We start from the raw sequence: 19,957 nt of genomic DNA on the forward strand, positions 1-19,957 counted from the left end.
AGAGACACTCCTGTTATGATAAAATATCTACTGTTGAAAAAATACAGAGGCTAAAAAAAATATCCAGCCATTGTAAACATCAAAAAACAAAAAATAACACCCCACTCCCTGGGACCACATGTCTATATATACCAAAAATAACTAAACCACTCACTTTCAATATGAGTGGTAAGAGTATGCCGTATTACCAGCACATTCCAAAAAGTCTCTACTCCCCTATAGTTTATAAGCATGTCAATATACATAATATTTATTGTCTCACCCAAATATGAGCACAGTTATGAGATATAGACACGAAGTACCATATCCCATATTAACTGAGGCATGTACTTTCTATAAAAAATCTGTATATAAGCGTTAATCCTGGCCCTCACTGTCAGCCCCACTTAGAAACATTAATACTGCTTTCAAGCCCTCCACGCTACCATAGAATGTTGCTTTCGCTGAGTGACTCACCTGATGTAAAATCCTACATTTGTTTGTATAATCCTGATGCCACTTACTGTATGCGAGTGCGCATAGGGCTTTAAAATATCAAAAACGCCATCGGTCGTGTCTCCAAGCTTTAAATATAAATGAAGGGCTGGACGCTTGTTTCGATGTTCAAAGTCTTGCGCTATTCAACTTAGACAGTCAACATAAAAAAAGGACAAAAGTACTGACAGCCATCTTGAAAGTAAAATAATACCTTCAAACAAGGATGTTCGTCATCAAGATAAAAAAAGGACTAAACTACTGGCGGACATCTTAGATGCGAAAAAATACTCTTATGTTATAGATGTTCACCAAAAAATGAAGAAAGGACTGAACCACTATCGGCCATCTTTAAAGTGAAAAAATACAATATCACAATAGGAATGCTCAATGAAAAAACTTAAATATCATAGATAAATATCAGGATCCAACTAGAACTAAAAATCATCACTCCAAGTATAATACCTGAAGGCTGGATGCTAGTCCTATTGCCTTAATTATCACCCCACTCTACTCAATATTCACCATAAAATTTCATAGGAAGAACTAAAATATTGTCGATCATTTTTGCAAAATAGTGATACAACGCAGAGTATGAGAAACCACTAAGAAACCTAACCATTAAATATGAGTGTCAGGTGCCCAATAGAAACAAAAATCCACAATTAGAGATTAGTGTAGGACGACAGCCAATCTAGTGAAGATTAGTAAGTGGTTACAGAGAAATTCAATTGTTCATAACTTAATCCTTTGTATTAATATCTCACTCTAATGATACATTCCCAGATTTGAATCAAATAATTTTTGCGTAAGAAAAAGCAAGGGTTGTTACCCCACAACTAAAACAATAATAATCACATCAAGATTGTGGGAAAACACATAATATAGGTCATATATATCACATACAGTACATATATCATATAACATTGTATACAGAACTTTAACTATGAATCAAATTATACTTCCATATCATATATCATTTATCGATGTAAACTCAATATATGGAAGATCACATCTCACATTCGTCCAAATTTGATATATCCACATAATATATTTTAGCACCTTTTGTATAGACTCATATCAGTGACAGAAATATTTGGACTTCATCATGTCAATATTATTGTTATTGAAGATATTATTGTCATCCTGATGTTAAGCCTATTCCTCCTAGTCACCAAGAAAATATTCAAGTTCCCTGTCCGTGTTGAGACCTGTTTCTACTGCTTTTAATCGTAATATCCATATGGCCTCTTTCCTCCTTAACGTCAACTCCCTATTACCTCCTCTTGGGTCAATTCCTATATGATCAATGCCAAAAAATTCAAAAGACTTATGAGGTCCTTGCAATTCACATGACATTATGGGGGTTACTACAACTTTGGAGGAGGTGTTAATCCGTCCCAAAAGTGACGGTAAAGTGACGGATATACCACCAGCCGTATTACGAGTCCATTATATCCTATGGAACTCGTAATACGGCTGGTGGTATATCCGTCACTTTACCGTCACTTTTGGGACGGATTAACACCTCCTCCAAAGTTGTAATAACCCCCTATATGTGCTACTAAAGGGTATCTATAAACCTCATGTGCAAGTGCCCTCGCACGCTCGCCTATCCTTATTCTTAATGGACGAATTGTGCTCCCAGCATAGTAACGATTGCATTTGCAAAGCACCACATATACCACAAAGGAGGTACCACAATTAATGTGTGTTCTAATCCTGAAGGTTTTTCCCAAATTGTCTGTAAATTCTGTTTTTTTACGACTTGCCCATTTACATAGTCCACAATGACCGCAATTACGAAAACCTATTGTACGGGCTGAAAGCCAGTCCTCCTTAGTATAATTTGAGGGATAGCTTGGACTTAAAATACATCTCAGAGTTTTACCTCTGCGGTATGTAATTTCAGGTTTGGTACCAACAATATCTTTTAAAGAATCGTCTTGTAACAAAATGTGCCAATGTTTGTGTCCAAACTTACGCAATATTTTTGAGCTCTGAGTATAATCTGTTATTTATCTGACTTTTCCTTGCTCACTGTGGTTAACGTGTTCCTTGGGCTTCAATGTATGTTCCCTTTGAATATTTTTAACTCTCCGTTTCGCATTGCTGATAACATGCTTGTGGTATCCCCTTAGTTCAAAACGCTGACACATATCCTCAATACATTTCTCAAACTCCTTGTCCTTACTACATTTACGTCTTGCCCAAATCATTTCACCATATGGTATCGCAGAACTCTGATGATATGGATGGGCACTCGGAGCATGTAAGATAGAGTTGCAGGCAGTGGATTTTCTATATAACCTGCTTTGAATACTATTGTTATCAATGTATAGTTGTACATCCAAAAAGTCAATACAGTTGTTGCTATACTGATAAGTGAACTTTACATTCATATCATTCACATTAAGGGGGTCATTCTGACCCTGGCGGTAAAATCTGCCAGGGCCAACGACCGAGGGAGCACCGCCAACAGGCTGGTGGTGATCCCTTGGGCATTCTGACCGCGGCGGTACAGCCAATGGCATGGGCACCCCATAACAGGGCCCCACCAAGATTTTCAGTGTCTGCCATGCAGACACTGAAAATCGCGACGGGTGCAACTGCACCCGTCGCACCCCTTCCACTCCGCCGGCATCCTCATGGAAGGGTGTTTCCCGCTGGGCTGGCGGGTGGCCTTCTGGCGGTCGCCCGCCAGCCCAGCGGGAAACCCAGAATACCCGCGGTGGTCTTTTGACCGCGCAGCGGTATTCTGGCGGTTCCAGCCAGGCCGACGGCTTCCGCCGCCGGCCGGGGTCAGAATAACCCCCTAAGATATTCGCAGAACTCAGTAAGTTGCTCCACACTTCCTGTCCAAATCATAAGGCAATTGTCGATGTAATGACCCCAATTTAATATGTCTGAGTGCCATTTAGCGGCCTCTGGGCCCCAGACCCACCTCTCCTCAAACCAACCCATAAATAGGTTAGCGTACGAAGGGGGAAATCTCGAGCCCATCGCCACACCCTGTTTCTGTCTATACCAATCTCTCTTAAACAGAAAAAAAAATATTATTTAGAATTAACTCTATCATATCTAATATCATTCTTGTGTGCTCCCACAGGGTGACTGATTTCCTATTAAGAAACACCTCAACCGCCTTCAAACCCAAGTAGTGTCTTATACACATGTATAAAGAAACAACATCCAAGGTAACAAGTGTCATATTGGTGTCCCACTTAAAGTCACTTAAAATACTTAAGATGTGTGTAGTATTCTTAATGTATGTTGGTAGATTGTTAAACATGGGTTGGAGGAAAACATCTACATATTCAGATATTTTTTCTGTAGGCCCGAGATTCCCAAATTATGGGTCTCCCTGGTGGAAATGGTAATTCCTTATGTATTTTCGGTAGGGTATATATATATACATGGATATCTAGGTCGAGCAACTAACAAATACTGATATTCATCTTTGTCCAGTAATTTGTGTTCATACCAATCCTTCAATTTTCTCTGTATACTGTTGGTTAAACCCGGAATGGGGTTATATGTAAGTTTCTCATAACAACATGTATCCTATAGCTGAGTAGCAATTTCTGTCTCATAATCACACGTACTCATTATCACCACATTTCCCCCTTAGTCTGCTGGTCTAATGATTATTTCTTCATTTTGCCGGAGTTCCTTAAGAGCCTTTCTTTCTCCATGACTCAGGTTAAGACAGGTAAAGTGCGGCTTGGCCTTATCCAAATCTCTACAGACTAAATCAAAAACAATATCTAATTTATTGTTACCAATAAGCTTAGGGACCCATCTTGACTTCCTTTTGAGACCACTACTAATACTGATATTGTGTATGATATTCAGATCATTTAGCACTTGTGAAAAAATAATTGGAAATTCCTCATGTTCAGAGATAGACAGTAATGTCGCTGTGTCTTGAATATCTTTAATTGAAAACTCATTTAAATTCAGACCCTGTGCCGCGTTATCTCGATTATGAACATCAGACTGATAAAGCGAGAAGTGTTTTTTCAACTTAAGTTTGCGAATGAATTTTAACAAATCTATTTTCAACTTATTTATGTCCCCTCGGTCCATGGGGCAAAAATTCAGACCTTTTTCCAACAATGTTCTCATATCAAATGTAAGATTTATATCAGACAAATTAACAACATTTATAGAGTCAGTTATACTTTGATTCAAACCTGTTTGTCACAGGATCTTGTCTTCATGCCTGTTTTTTCTCTTACTTCCCCCCTCCACCTGCCCCTTCTGGTCCTACTCTGTTTTGCCTCTTCCTGTTCTTTTTGCTTTTGTCGCTCTAAGTGGGAAGGGTATGCCCAGACGTGGGTCCTGTGCTTCCCATGCCACTAGATTCAAGCTAGCCTGGCTGAAGAGGAGTGATACCCCGAAACTGGTCCCAGGATGCTTGTTCCTAGTCCAGGGAAGACCTGGCCTGGCAGTTCGGACTGGACTATTCCCATGGGGAACAGGGTCAAGACTGATTTGCATATGGCTGGGTCCAAACTGGAATGGCATGGGCAGCAAAAAAACAATGGATTTGGGCCCAGATCTGTGTACTGGGGGTGAATGTTAGACATTGTTCAACATTCCGTCCATCACTTATTCTTTTTGCATTTTCGCCCTAAGTGGGAAGGGTATGCCCAGACGTGGGTCCCGTGCTTCCCATGCCACTGGATTCAAGCTAGCCTGGCTGATGAGGGGTGAAACTCCGAAACCGGTCCCAGGATGCTTGTTTCTAGTGCAGGGAAGACCTGGCCTGGCAGTTCGGGCTGCACTGTTCCCATGGAGAACAGGGTCAAGACTGATTTGCATGTGACTGGGTCCAAACTGGAATGGAATGGGCAGCAAAGAAACTACGGATTTAGGCCCAGATCTCTGTACTGGGGGTGAATGTTAGACATTGTTCAGCATTTCGTCCATCTCTTATCCTTTTTGCATTTGTCACCCTAAGTGGGAAGGGTATGCCCAGACGTGGGTCCCGTGCTTCCCATGCCACTGGATTCAAGCTAGCCTGGCTGATGAGGGGTGAAACCCCGAAACCGGTCCCAGGATGCTTGTTTCTAGTCCAGGGAAGACCTGGCCTGGCAGTTCGGGCTGGACTGTTCCCATGGGGAACAGGGTCAAGACTGATTTGCATATGGCTGGGTCCAAACTGGAATGGCATGGGCAGCAAAAAAACAATGGATTTGGGCCCAGATCTGTGTACAGGGGGTGAATGTTAGACATTGTTCAGCATTCCGTCCATCACTTATTCTTTTTGCATTTGTCGCCCTAAGTGGGAAGGGTATGCCCAGACGTGGGTCCCGTGCTTCCCATGCCACAGGATTCAACCTAGCCTGGCTGATGAGGGGTGACACTCCGAAACCGGTCCCAGGATGCTTGTTTCTAGTGCAGGGAAGACCTGGCCTGGCAGTTCGGGCTGGACTGTTCCCATGGGGAACAGGGTCAAGACTGATTTGCATGTGGCTGGTTCCAAAGTGGAATGGAATGGGCAGCAAAAAAACTATGGATTTAGGCCCAGATCTCTGTACTGGAGGTGAATGTTAGACATTGTTCAGCATTCCGTCCATCACTTATTCTTTTTGCATTTGTCACCCTAAGTGGGAAGGGTATGCCCAGACGTGGGTCCCGTGCTTCCCATGCCACTGGATTCAAGCTAGCCTGGCTGATGAGTGGTGAAACCCCGAAACCGGTCCCAGGATGCTTGTTTCTAGTCAAGGGAAGACCTGGCCTGGCAGTTCGGTCTGGACTGTTCCCAAGGGGAACAGGGTCAAGACTGATTTGTTTATGGCTGGGTCCAAACTGGAATGGCATGGGCAGCAAAAAAACGATGGATTTAGGCCCAGATCTCTGTACTGAGGGTGAAAGTTAGACATTGTTCAGCATTCCGTCCATCACTTATTCTTTTTGTATTTGTCGCCCTAAGTGGGAAGGGTATGCCCAGACGTGGGTCCCGTGCTTCCTATGCCACTGGATTCAAGCTAACCTGGCTGATGAGGGGTGAAATCCCAAAACTGGTCCCAGGATGCTTGTTTCTAGTCCAGGGAAGACTTGGCCTAGCAGTTTGGGCTGGACTGTTCCCATGGGGAACAGGGTCAAGACTGATTTGCATATGGCTGGGTCCAAACTGGAATAGCATGGGCAGCAAAAAAACGATGGATTTAGGCCCAGATCTCTGTACTGGGGGTGAATGTTAGACATTGTTCAGCATTCCGTCCATCACTTATTCTTTTTGCATTTGATTTTTCAAAGCCTGATAACCACTGAATGAGGTCTCACTGAATCTGTTGGTTTTGGTGGGAAAAGCTTTTAACAAAAGAAATTTAAATTTTGGGCCAGCAAAGTCCTCGATGTCAGGTGGAAAGTTTTCGCACCATTGCCCTGTTAAGAAATCTACTTTGGTGCTTGTTCTATTTTATGGAGCTCAAATTTCTCCAGTGGGGCAATTCTGAAGCTGTATCTTACGGAGTCACATCGAAATCAGACACATTTGCCATAAGATCTCCCTGACACTCCATAGGTCTTGGAAGTCCAATATGTTAAATATCTCAACTTCTCAGAAAATTAGCAGAAGCTCCTATTCTCTTGTAAGGCCACATGGATTTCAGGAAAAGTTTCCTTCCCCTACCTCTCCATTAAATTTTGTAAGGGAATGAGAGAGAAAGAGGCTGTAAACAGGGCCCCACAGCACACCTCCCCCCTCCTTTGCTCTCATTGCCACTGGAGCCTCGGATTAAAGGAATAAGGAGATAAATCTGCTCAGCTCCTGTCTTTCTCTGCATTGCCAATTGTAGAAAGCAGTTTGGCACAGCCCAAGAATAATCAGGGGCTGACTGTTGCCACTGCAACTGTTAGAAATGCATGCACTGCAAGATCTGTGAAAGGAACTCAGTATTAAAAGAAATGATGGGTTGCAAACTCCCTGCAGCTTCCATTGAGGCTACTGTTTTCATCACTTATCCTTCGCTTCTAATGTTGGAAAGTTGAGCTGGCAGCCGTCTTGGAATGGACTGGTTGTACTGTATAGCCATGAATGCAGGAACCATTTTAAAGCAGGATTGCACCAACTTACCTGCTCATACTTCTTTTCCTGTTCCAGTTTATATGAGGTTACTGCCTTTGAATTAACATGAGCAATGCTTGTCATGCTTGTGCCCTGATCTGCTGCAGCAGCATACCCATGTTGCACGTCTGTGGAAAACATATCTTCCTTTGGAAGGTTCTGGCTGTTATTGTCATGGACTTCCTGAAGCACGTTTGGGACAGGGATGGGCCTGTAATCTCATGGTCTTCCTTTGAGCTGCTTTATGTTTTGAGGCTGCAGTTTCCTTTGGCCTCCGGGCTGTGTGAGGGTTCTGAGAAATGTATTCCTGTCTACTGCTTCTATTTTACAACCTGCTTGTATCTGACATATAGTGTGGCTCTGTCAGAGCACACATTTCTTCCTACTGTGGTCTTGTCTCACTGTTGGCATTTGTAATGATGTAGTGGATGAGGGCTATGCTCCCAGTCAGTGACTCAGGGCTCAGGTCTCACTGTTGTAATGTCTTATGTTTGTTCAAGATGTATTCAATTGCTACTTTGCATCTTGCCAGATATGTGTATTTGAGTGCAATTTCAAACTCTGGAAAAGTGTGTTGGTTAGTAGTGTCTATGAATGGGGGCCTACAAGGTAGAAGGCAAGGACGTTGAAGTTAGCAACGTGTGACTTAGGTAATGATTGAAGGATGTGGTCCAGGTCAGTGTGATAAGATGTCAGACAGATGGTGGGGGATCCAGGGAGGGAGGCAGGGGTGCAAGTGTTAGACATTTGTACAATGTCATTTTCTTTACTGTGAGCAGGCTGGTCTGGGGGCAGTACGCACTCACTAGGGTAAATGCTGTCCCGATAGCAATATTCAGAATAGTGTACAGTGGCATATGCAATAATTGTGGGGTGCTACCAAGGATGTCTCTGATGTATTCTGTGTTTCTTGCTTTCTTTCTGAGACCCATTGCTACTGAATCTCAGGTGCAGTGCCAACAGACATGAGGCTATTTATTTTGTCTCTTAGATTCATCAGATGACTAGACTTCTGTTTTTTTCCTGTGACGTGTTTTTTCGGCTGCTACAAGTGGATGTTGGATTCCAAGCTGAAGCTGAATGAAGGGAAGACGGAGGTCATGTTCTTGGGGGATCAGGCCAATCCAAACCTAGCCTCTCCTGCTTACAGGCCATTGGGAGATCTTCCCCCACCCAATGCAAACATCAAGAGTTTAGCGTATGGCTAGATCATTGGCTAACCATGGATTACTAGGCAAAAATAACATCTTTCTCCTGCTTCGGTCTATTTAGAATGCTCAGGGAAATTCTAAAAATTCTCCCGTTCATCGCAAAACGGCTCATTATTCAAGCCCTAATAATTTTGTATTTAGATTATGGGAATGCTTTGTTCCTTGGAGCACCAAAATATGTGGTGAAAAACTGCAGGTGGCTCAAAACGCTGCCGCCCGTCTCCTCTTCAGAATACCAAGCGTTATCCTCTTTGCATTGGCTCCCGAAGGAGCAAAGGATAAAATTGAAATCTTTATGTCATATGCATAGAGCCCTACATGGCAAACGCTCACCCCTTTTGAAAACCTTAGCCTCTTTTCATGTCCCTACAAAACAGCTGAGATCTTCCTCTGCTGCCCTTGTATCTATTCCCTGAATCAAAAAATCTAGATGGCGAGGAAGATCGCTAAGCTATCTTGGAGCTAAATTGTGGAATTCACTACCACTGAGTTTATGAAAAATCAGTCAGGAACTTCCATTTCGGAAGTTATTGAAAACCTGGCTGTTTTAGTGCCGGCCCCTTGTGTTGTGTCTTTGAGGATTTCCTTGTAGCTCTGGGAGGCCTTTAGGTAGCTATGTGCTATATAAGTGTTCATAACATAACAGCTGGTATTGGGGCATGGTAGCTGTTGCCTTCACTTTTGGAGATATTCTTCAGGGTGGGCAATAGTAGTTACCCTGTGTCTACAACTGAGTCTGGAGGGACTGCTGGCTGAAACTAGCTTTTGGCCTTTGTAAGGGCTTTGGAGGTTTTCTGTCTGGGTGTTGCCTTCAATGTAGATGATTGTGCTTGCCCGTCTGTAGCTGTGTCCCTGCCATAATCGTGAGTGGCTGCTTTCTTGGGGACTCATCCTCTTGCAGTATCCTTTCAAGCATTTGTGGTCCTCTGTGGGTTTGTTGGCAGCTCCTGTTTCACATCCCATTAATGCCCTCTTGGGATTGCTCATATCACGTTGGTTTCCTCAGCCCATTCTTTAGGCTTAGTTTCTCAGCTCTCCTTTTTTTGCGAACGGGGTGTCTGTGTTTTTACATTGTATCCATGTGACAAAGGTGACTTTAGAAGTTTTGGTATTGCTTTTCTCTTTCTTTGAGTTTATTGCTCCTGGTGCCCTCACATGTTTCTGAGGGTTTTAACTGACATTTTAAATTTTTCTGTGCTGACAGCAACTGACGCACTCTTCTTTATAACTGGGTCTATGGACCTTCTAGTATAATGTTTCCTCTATTTTTAACAACAGTCATCAGCCATAGTGAGCAACCAACTCACACTGTGAGTGAAATTGAACATCAACACCTGCTGATGTGGAAGGCAGCTGCACAGATCTCCTCCAGAACATGAGATGAAATAGGAGATGGTGGGTATTGGTGCTACCACTGTCCATTACCAAAGTGAAGGATGTTCTTGTCATGACAATCCAAGTTACCAACATCACCTCCTTTTGAAACCCTTCCTTCTATCTCTCAAGTTTCCAAACGTCTGCCGAACCTCTTTGAAAAAGATCCCCGGAGAGGGTCAGTGGCTAAAGGTCTCCATCACAGCTGACACTTCAGAGCCCATTTTGTGTCTCCAAATCAGTCAGTGGAGCTTTAGTCTAGGAATTTGGGCTCAGATTTAAAAATGCTTTGCATCAGAAATGTGCGATTTTTCTATCACAAACTGTTCATGTGAGATTTATCATCCAAGAAAGTAAACAAACAATGCAGAGTTGTGCAATACACTATCTTGCATTGCTTTGTATCATGAAGGTGTTCAATGGGTTGTACATAGGCATTCCTATACAACCACATATGGATTTTGATGCAAATCCCAATTTACAAAGAACTGCAGACAGGGATTTGCATTGCAATGTTATGCCTCCTCGATGTAGGAACAACAAGAAATGTTTTCATTTCTCCTCATTTTTCACACTGTGCAAGTGTTCTGTATTGCATAGCTTAAATACAAGTGGAAAAAGCCTTGAAGCATAGGGCCCTTCCAAAACCTATATGTCAGCCATTGAAGACATTCTTGTACTTTGGTACAAGGGTCTCTGCATTGCACACTGCTGCCTAAAATGTGCCAGTGCGGGGAGACAGCAGAACTTTGCCATGTGTTTTTAGATATTGCACTGTTCTGCTATCTCTCTCTCTTTCATGCATCACAGCAACTTGCTGTCTTCTTTTGTGTAACTTCTTGATATATCTGGACCATACTAACTAGACAGAATGTACTTCAGTATGCTTTCGATGTGAACTCCAAACCAACTAAACAAGAAAGGTAATTGAAGGTTGGTTATGTATCCATTGAGAGATGCAGGCTGGCTACCATTTTGACTTGACATGCCAGTTCCCCTGACTCAATATCTTCAATAAAGCACAACTATACACCGTTTCTAATTAGTCAGCCACACCCATTGCAACACCTTCTTCTTCCTTGTGTTTTATATTGAGCTATGGAGGTTTGGCAGCCAAAGTCATCTGTGTCTATGTCTGTATGTAAAATGGGAAGGAATCACAGTTTACTGTTGTGAAGGATATACAGGTTCTTCTACTCTCCGACCAACATACAGCCACTTGATGGTATGTTTCCTTTTTGTTTCATCCTTTTTATGAGTTTTATGTTGTGTGACTTTTATCTGGACTTCTTTTGATAACTTAACTTCTTATAAGAATTTTCACTTTAATACATTTTTTAATTTGTTTACATGACACTTTGCTACTTTACCCCTCCATCTACTATTGAATCATTAGTGTATAATTATCATTTATTTGAAAGATAATTTATTATTACATGTGTCCTTATTACCCTCTTATGCCCTTTTTTCTATACTTGTTTCTAATTTAAATTTAAATGATGTTTATCATATAAATAGGTCCAGTTAAGGTCTCACTAAATTAATCCTTCCTCACCCCTCGGTAGCTTGGCCCACTAGCCAGGAGAAAGGAGTGTAAAGCGTTTGATATCAACAAAACAGTAAATAAGTAAAACACAACACACAATAAAAATCTAACACCAAAATATAAAAATAGGAAACATTTTAGCGGTCATTCTGACCGAGGACCGCGGGAGCACCGCCAACAGGCTGGCGGTGCTCCCAAGGGCATTCTGACCGCAGCGGTATGGCCGCGGTCAGAAACGGAAAACCGGCGGTCTCCCGCCGGTTTTCCGCTGCCCTGAGGAATCCTCCATGGCGGCGCAGCTTGCTGCGCCACCATGGGGATTCCGACCACCTCACCGCCATCCTGTTCCTGGCGGTTTTGACCGCCAGGAACAGGATGGCGGTGAGGGGTGTCGTGGGGCCCCTGGGGGCCCCTGCAGTGCCCATGCCAATGGCATGGGCACTGCAGGAGCCCCCGTAAGAGGGCCCCTAAAAGATTTTCAGTGTCTGCCATGCAGACACTGAAAATCGCGACGGGTGCAACTGCACCCGTCGCACCCTTCCCACTCCGCCGGCTCCATTCGGAGCCGGCGTCCTCGTGGGAAGGGGTTTCCCATTTGCCATAAGATCTCCCTGACACTCCATAGGTCTTGGAAGTCCAATATGTTAAATATCTCAACTTCTCAGAAAATTAGCAGAAGCTCCTATTCTCTTGTAAGGCCACATGGATTTCAGGAAAAGTTTCCTTCCCCTACCTCTCCATTAAATTTTGTAAGGGAATGAGAGAGAAAGAGGCTGTAAACAGGGCCCCACAGCACACCTCCCCCCTCCTTTGCTCTCATTGCCACTGGAGCCTCGGATTAAAGGAATAAGGAGATAAATTTGCTCAGCTCCTGTCTTTCTCTGCATTGCCAATTGTAGAAAGCAGTTTGGCACAGCCCAAGAATAATCAGGGGCTGACTGTTGCCACTGCAACTGTTAGAAATGCATGCACTGCAAGATCTGTGAAAGGAACTCAGTATTAAAAGAAATGATGGGTTGCAAACTCCCTGCAGCTTCCATTGAGGCTACTGTTTTCATCACTTATCCTTCGCTTCTAATGTTGGAAAGTTGAGCTGGCAGCCGTCTTGGAATGGACTGGTTGTACTGTATAGCCATGAATGCAGGAACCATTTTAAAGCAGGATTGCACCAACTTACCTGCTCATACTTCTTTTCCTGTTCCAGTTTATATGAGGTTACTGCCTTTGAATTAACATGAGCAATGCTTGTCATGCTTGTGCCCTGATCTGCTGCAGCAGCATACCCATGTTGCACGTCTGTGGAAAACATATCTTCCTTTGGAAGGTTCTGGCTGTTATTGTCATGGACTTCCTGAAGCACGTTTGGGACAGGGATGGGCCTGTAATCTCATGGTCTTCCTTTGAGCTGCTTTATGTTTTGAGGCTGCAGTTTCCTTTGGCCTCCGGGCTGTGTGAGGGTTCTGAGAAATGTATTCCTGTCTACTGCTTCTATTTTACAACCTGCTTGTATCTGACATATAGTGTGGCTCTGTCAGAGCACACATTTCTTCCTACTGTGGTCTTGTCTCACTGTTGGCATTTGTAATGATGTAGTGGATGAGGGCTATGCTCCCAGTCAGTGACTCAGGGCTCAGGTCTCACTGTTGTAATGTCTTATGTTTGTTCAAGATGTATTCAATTGCTACTTTGCATCTTGCCAGATATGTGTATTTGAGTGCAATTTCAAACTCTGGAAAAGTGTGTTGGTTAGTAGTGTCTATGAATGGGGGCCTACAAGGTAGAAGGCAAGGACGTTGAAGTTAGCAACGTGTGACTTAGGTAATGATTGAAGGATGTGGTCCAGGTCAGTGTGATAAGATGTCAGACAGATGGTGGGGGATCCAGGGAGGGAGGCAGGGGTGCAAGTGTTAGACATTTGTACAATGTCATTTTCTTTACTGTGAGCAGGCTGGTCTGGGGGCAGTACGCACTCACTAGGGTAAATTCTGTCCCGATAGCAATATTCAGAATAGTGTACAGTGGCATATGCAATAATTGTGGGGTGCTACCAAGGATGTCTCTGATGTATTCTGTGTTTCTTGCTTTCTTTCTGAGACCCATTGCTACTGAATCTCAGGTGCAGTGCCAACAGACATGAGGCTATTTATTTTGTCTCTTAGATTCATCAGATGACTAGACTTCTGTTTTTTTCCTGTGACGTGTTTTTTCGGCTGCTACAAGTGGATGTTGGATTCCAAGCTGAAGCTGAATGAAGGGAAGACGGAGGTCATGTTCTTGGGGGATCAGGCCAATCCAAACCTAGCCTCTCCTGCTTACAGGCCATTGGGAGATCTTCCCCCACCCAATGCAAACATCAAGAGTTTAGCGTATGGCTAGATCATTGGCTAACCATGGATTACTAGGCAAAAATAACATCTTTCTCCTGCTTCGGTCTATTTAGAATGCTCAGGGAAATTCTAAAAATTCTCCCGTTCATCGCAAAACGGCTCATTATTCAAGCCCTAATAATTTTGTATTTAGATTATGGGAATGCTTTGTTCCTTGGAGCACCAAAATATGTGGTGAAAAACTGCAGGTGGCTCAAAACGCTGCCGCCCGTCTCCTCTTCAGAATACCAAGCGTTATCCTCTTTGCATTGGCTCCCGAAGGAGCAAAGGATAAAATTGAAATCTTTATGTCATATGCATAGAGCCCTACATGGCAAACGCTCACCCCTTTTGAAAACCTTAGCCTCTTTTCATGTCCCTACAAAACAGCTGAGATCTTCCTCTGCTGCCCTTGTATCTATTCCCTGAATCAAAAAATCTAGATGGCGAGGAAGATCGCTAAGCTATCTTGGAGCTAAATTGTGGAATTCACTACCACTGAGTTTATGAAAAATCAGTCAGGAACTTCCATTTCGGAAGTTATTGAAAACCTGGCTGTTTTAGTGCCGGCCCCTTGTGTTGTGTCTTTGAGGATTTCCTTGTAGCTCTGGGAGGCCTTTAGGTAGCTATGTGCTATATAAGTGTTCATAACATAACAGCTGGTATTGGGGCATGGTAGCTGTTGCCTTCACTTTTGGAGATATTCTTCAGGGTGGGCAATAGTAGTTACCCTGTGTCTACAACTGAGTCTGGAGGGACTGCTGGCTGAAACTAGCTTTTGGCCTTTGTAAGGGCTTTGGAGGTTTTCTGTCTGGGTGTTGCCTTCAATGTAGATGATTGTGCTTGCCCGTCTGTAGCTGTGTCCCTGCCATAATCGTGAGTGGCTGCTTTCTTGGGGACTCATCCTCTTGCAGTATCCTTTCAAGCATTTGTGGTCCTCTGTGGGTTTGTTGGCAGCTCCTGTTTCACATCCCATTAATGCCCTCTTGGGATTGCTCATATCACGTTGGTTTCCTCAGCCCATTCTTTAGGCTTAGTTTCTCAGCTCTCCTTTTTTTGCGAACGGGGTGTCTGTGTTTTTACATTGTATCCATGTGACAAAGGTGACTTTAGAAGTTTTGGTATTGCTTTTCTCTTTCTTTGAGTTTATTGCTCCTGGTGCCCTCACATGTTTCTGAGGGTTTTAACTGACATTTTAAATTTTTCTGTGCTGACAGCAACTGACGCACTCTTCTTTATAACTGGGTCTATGGACCTTCTAGTATAATGTTTCCTCTATTTTTAACAACAGTCATCAGCCATAGTGAGCAACCAACTCACACTGTGAGTGAAATTGAACATCAACACCTGCTGATGTGGAAGGCAGCTGCACAGATCTCCTCCAGAACATGAGATGAAATAGGAGATGGTGGGTATTGGTGCTACCACTGTCCATTACCAAAGTGAAGGATGTTCTTGTCATGACAATCCAAGTTACCAACATCACCTCCTTTTGAAACCCTTCCTTCTATCTCTCAAGTTTCCAAACGTCTGCCGAACCTCTTTGAAAAAGATCCCCGGAGAGGGTCAGTGGCTAAAGGTCTCCATCACAGCTGACACTTCAGAGCCCATTTTGTGTCTCCAAATCAGTCAGTGGAGCTTTAGTCTAGGAATTTGGGCTCAGATTTAAAAATGCTTTGCATCAGAAATGTGCGATTTTTCTATCACAAACTGTTCATGTGAGATTTATCATCCAAGAAAGTAAACAAACAATGCAGAGTTGTGCAATACACTATCTTGCATTGCTTTGTATCATGAAGGTGTTCAATGGGTTGTACATAGGCATTCCTATACAACCACATATGGATTTTGATGCAAATCCCAATTTACAAAGAACTGCAGACAGGGATTTGCATTGCAATGTTATGCCTCCTCGATGTAGGAACAACAACAAGAAATGTTTTCATTTCTCCTCATTTTTCACACTGTGCAAGTGTTCTGTATTGCATAGCTTAAATACAAGTGGAAAAAGCCTTGAAGCATAGGGCCCTTCCAAAACCTATATGTCAGCCATTGAAGACATTCTTGTACTTTGGTACAAGGGTCTCTGCATTGCACACTGCTGCCTAAAATGTGCCAGTGCGGGGAGACAGCAGAACTTTGCCATGTGTTTTTAGATATTGCACTGTTCTGCTATCTCTCTCTCTTTCATGCATCACAGCAACTTGCTGTCTTCTTTTGTGTAACTTCTTGATATATCTGGACCATACTAACTAGACAGAATGTACTTCAGTATGCTTTCGATGTGAACTCCAAACCAACTAAACAAGAAAGGTAATTGAAGGTTGGTTATGTATCCATTGAGAGATGCAGGCTGGCTACCATTTTGACTTGACATGCCAGTTCCCCTGACTCAATATCTTCAATAAAGCACAACTATACACCGTTTCTAATTAGTCAGCCACACCCATTGCAACACCTTCTTCTTCCTTGTGTTTTATATTGAGCTATGGAGGTTTGGCAGCCAAAGTCATCTGTGTCTATGTCTGTATGTAAAATGGGAAGGAATCACAGTTTACTGTTGTGAAGGATATACAGGTTCTTCTACTCTCCGACCAACATACAGCCACTTGATGGTATGTTTCCTTTTTGTTTCATCCTTTTTATGAGTTTTATGTTGTGTGACTTTTATCTGGACTTCTTTTGATAACTTAACTTCTTATAAGAATTTTCACTTTAATACATTTTTTAATTTGTTTACATGACACTTTGCTACTTTACCCCTCCATCTACTATTGAATCATTAGTGTATAATTATCATTTATTTGAAAGATAATTTATTATTACATGTGTCCTTATTACCCTCTTATGCCCTTTTTTCTATACTTGTTTCTAATTTAAATTTAAATGATGTTTATCATATAAATAGGTCCAGTTAAGGTCTCACTAAATTAATCCTTCCTCACCCCTCGGTAGCTTGGCCCACTAGCCAGGAGAAAGGAGTGTAAAGCGTTTGATATCAACAAAACAGTAAATAAGTAAAACACAACACACAATAAAAATCTAACACCAAAATATAAAAATAGGAAACATTTTAGCGGTCATTCTGACCGAGGACCGCGGGAGCACCGCCAACAGGCTGGCGGTGCTCCCAAGGGCATTCTGACCGCAGCGGTATGGCCGCGGTCAGAAACGGAAAACCGGCGGTCTCCCGCCGGTTTTCCGCTGCCCTGAGGAATCCTCCATGGCGGCGCAGCTTGCTGCGCCACCATGGGGATTCCGACCACCTCACCGCCATCCTGTTCCTGGCGGTTTTGACCGCCAGGAACAGGATGGCGGTGAGGGGTGTCGTGGGGCCCCTGGGGGCCCCTGCAGTGCCCATGCCAATGGCATGGGCACTGCAGGAGCCCCCGTAAGAGGGCCCCTAAAAGATTTTCAGTGTCTGCCATGCAGACACTGAAAATCGCGACGGGTGCAACTGCACCCGTCGCACCCTTCCCACTCCGCCGGCTCCATTCGGAGCCGGCGTCCTCGTGGGAAGGGGTTTCCCGCTGGGCTGGCGGGCTGTCTTCTGGCGGTCGCCCGCCAGCCCAGCGGGAAACACAGAATAACCGTGGCGGTCTTCTGACCGCGCAGCGGTATTCTGGCGGCTCCCGCTGGCACCGCGGTTACCGCGGCCGTCGGGAGTCAGAATGACCCCCTTTATCTTTAAAATGGCACCAAAGTGACTAAACGTCAATGTAGGGAACCAGAGATATGAATTTTTAAAGCTTAAATGCAAAAATGTGCTTTATAGTGTCTAAAAACAAAAAGCACCAGCCAGGGATATCTGGTAACTCTTGACCAGGGCAAAATCAAAGTTTGAGGCTGACCTTGATGGAACACAAGTCGAATAAACTGAGTGATAGAGCTCAGGTAAAAAATTTACATTCTGACTTAGGGTCTCATTTACAAGGCCTGTGGCGCATGGTGGCACAAGTTGTACTATCCTGCGCCACCAGCAATGGGAAGAAATATACCATATCTGTTTATAAGATACAGTGCTTTAGAGTCCTCTCCCCCTGTGCTGGCACACAATTTGCTCCATGGTGCAAGGAGGCCTGTGTTGTGGGGATGATTGATTTTGTGCATGGAGGGACAACTTTCTGCACAAAAACAATCAAAAGAGGAAAAAATGGGGATAAATAAGGATATTTCTCCTCGTTGCTTCATTCTTATGCCATCCCTCATGTGGCTTGGAATCTGATGCATTCCCAGACTTGTAAATCTTGGAATGCATCAGATTCCTTTGCATTCCATGAGTGTTGGGTGGGAACACCCCCAAGCAACATCCATGGAATGACCCTTTCATGTAGTGTTATGTATGAAAGGGGTCTACATTTACAAGGAGATAAGGAGCTATGTAAGGTGGCTTTGCATGGCCTTGTAAATATTGTCTGCAACACTGAGCCACTGGAGCATAAAAAAATGAGCTCCAGTGGTGCAGTTTGCCACCTGGGCCTCGTTAAAGAGGCCCTTAGTCTTGATGCAATGTTGTAGGCTTGGCTCAGCGTGAGGTCCCGGTCGGCTCCTGGCTGTCTCCTTGATGGGGAAAGCTCCAGAGCTTCATTGGGACAAACCTGAAATTCAGGCAGGGTCACAGTTCAAGGTCCCTGGCTTGATTCTCGTCAATGGGTAGGTCACCTAATGGAGCTTTTTCTCAAAGTTGTTCCAAACGTCTCAAAACTTTGGGAACTTCTTTCAAAAGCCCTTTTTTGGTCTTCAAGGAGTCCACAAAATTGATCCAAGTTCCAGATGCTCTGAGTTGCTCTTTGGAAATTGGGACACCAGTTCCCAGAATGTACCTGGTTAGAATCCTTAAATTACCCCTGGACACTGGTCAGGTGGGCTTTTCTTGCAGGACTTGATGCAGGGGACTCTGATCGGATTCTTTGTACCTGCAGCTTACAGGGAGCCCACTCCTTGAGTTGCAGAAGCAAGGCAAATTCTGTCTTGTGGTGAAGTGTAGATTGTGCAGCTGGTGCAGTCCTTGTGGGTGCAGTCCTTTAGGTGCAGACCAGGGGTTCAGCAGGGCAGTCCATTTTCTCCAGAATCTTCTTCGAGCAGGGATCTGAATTGCTGGGCAGTTCTTCCATATTTATCTTTTCTCCTGGGTTGGTACGCAGGAGGCACCCTTGGCCAATGGGGTGCAAGGTGGCACCCTTTGGTATGAACACTTCCTGAGATTTGTGGCAAACATAATTCCCAGAAAGCAACATTATTCAAAAATCCAACATGAAGAAAATCACTCCTTGGGGGTTATACCTGGATGAGCCCACCCACTGTTGTAGCTAATTTTCCCTAACACACCCCTTCCATTCCTTCTCCTAATCTAATTACTGAGGCTCCCCACTGGCTGGAGGAGCAGGAAATGTGGGTGGTCTAGTGTCTGTCCCAGGTAGCTTTGCATCCCTTGTAAACTAGTATGGCCACTCTCCCCCTTCCTGCTCTGCTATCGGCTGCAGCAGTTGTTCTCCCACCAGATGCTTCCTTTGTTTCAGCCCAGGCCACTTAACATCTCCTTAAGGTAGCTTGGCTCAGGCTGCCAGAGGCTGACCAATCAGGAAAGGGCTGATTTTCCTAACTTTCAGAAAGAGTTCTAAAGCTCTTTCTCTGTACTAGTTACAATAAATCCAACATTGGCAAGTTGTTGGATTTCTTCTAACTTTTACGTTGATAGCAAACATGACATATTTTAATATTTTGTAGCAGAAATTGGCTTTATTATTTACAAATAAAGCCTCCCAATGTTAGCCTACAGAGCCTATGCACTACAATGGGGAAACAGGACGTTGGCTGTTTTTCCCACACCAGGGCTTATAAACAATCTATGGTAAAGTCCCTGGTTATATTAACACTGCACACAACCCTTGGGGCTCCTAGGGCATAC

This window comes from Pleurodeles waltl, chromosome 8 (assembly GCF_031143425.1).
Source record: "Pleurodeles waltl isolate 20211129_DDA chromosome 8, aPleWal1.hap1.20221129, whole genome shotgun sequence".
Lineage (NCBI taxonomy): Eukaryota > Metazoa > Chordata > Amphibia > Caudata > Salamandridae > Pleurodeles > Pleurodeles waltl.